We start from the raw sequence: 1031 nt of genomic DNA, 5'->3' as shown, positions 1-1031 counted from the left end.
TATATACAAGATGTTATAAATAAAGGAAATATATGTTATATAAAGAAAAAGAGTATTGTTAGATTGACTAGCATTCTTTAATCTTTGTTATAAAGTGATAGAAATTAATATTTAATTTTTAAATATAATTATATTATTTCTTTAGACTAAAGATTCAATCCAACAATTTAATTGATATTCGGTAATAATATATGATGAAATTAGCAGTAACAGTTTTAATATGTGAGAAAGAGGAAGAAATGATTAATAGTGAAAATGTATTCCATTAATTATGAAATGAAAAGTATATGTGTATTTCATCTCACACATTTATTAATGAAAGATGATTAATGATGGAATTAAGCTAATCACAAATGCACATGCAGCGGCGAGGGATGAAGCCTTGACATTCGCCGCCGGGATGACCTTCACTCGTACACTGAATATTGCAGTTGTCACTCTGAAAGCACGCTCCTTTGAAATGTGCACTTGGTGTATAACAATCTGCCTCTGCTCTCTTTACACATACATCTGATTCATTAACACAATATTAATATTATTATTTAAGATAAATCACCAAAAATATATCCAATGATTAAACCTTATAATTATACCATAATATGTATATATATATATATATATATATATATACACACACACTTACCAGCAGTTAAGACGAGGAGGAAAAAGAACATAATTCCTAGGGTTTTTCTCTCCATTGAACGCAAATTGTTGAAATTCTCGCTAATTCAAAGTTTAGAGTATCTTTGTCTTTGTAGCTATTTCTCTGAAGCTGCTTCTTTATATATAATATGAGAGTTTGGCTCATGCAGAGGTTGTTTAATGCAATGGGGCTACGTATGTTCAGAAGGTAACTAGAGAGAAAATCATCACTCCCACATTAATGTATAATATGTTTCTTAATAGATATAATAAATAAAATAATAAATTATTTTTGACATGGTTCACATTTCATATTCAAATAACTTTACTCCTTCCGTCTCTATTTAATTTAATGTAATAACCTTTTAATTATAGTATTATTCATTAAT

The 1031-nt window shown here is 27.7% G+C and overlaps 1 long non-coding RNA gene across 1 annotated transcript; it reads right to left on the bottom strand.

Moving 5' to 3' along the window:
- Positions 1–247: 247 nt before the first annotated feature.
- Positions 248–755, bottom strand: LOC148206689 (uncharacterized). Its single transcript, XR_015786295.1, has 2 exons — positions 644–755; positions 248–510 (listed from the first exon to the last, which is right to left on the bottom strand). It is a non-coding gene; the product is annotated as an uncharacterized LOC148206689 (long non-coding RNA).
- Between the last annotated feature and the right edge of the window lie 276 nt (positions 756–1031).

The sequence above is a fragment of the Vigna umbellata genome, chromosome 1 (assembly GCF_029865625.1).
Source record: "Vigna umbellata cultivar VRB3 chromosome 1, Vumbellata_1.0, whole genome shotgun sequence".
Taxonomy (NCBI): domain Eukaryota; kingdom Viridiplantae; phylum Streptophyta; class Magnoliopsida; order Fabales; family Fabaceae; genus Vigna; species Vigna umbellata.
This window is presented reverse-complemented; position numbering and strand designations above follow the sequence as displayed.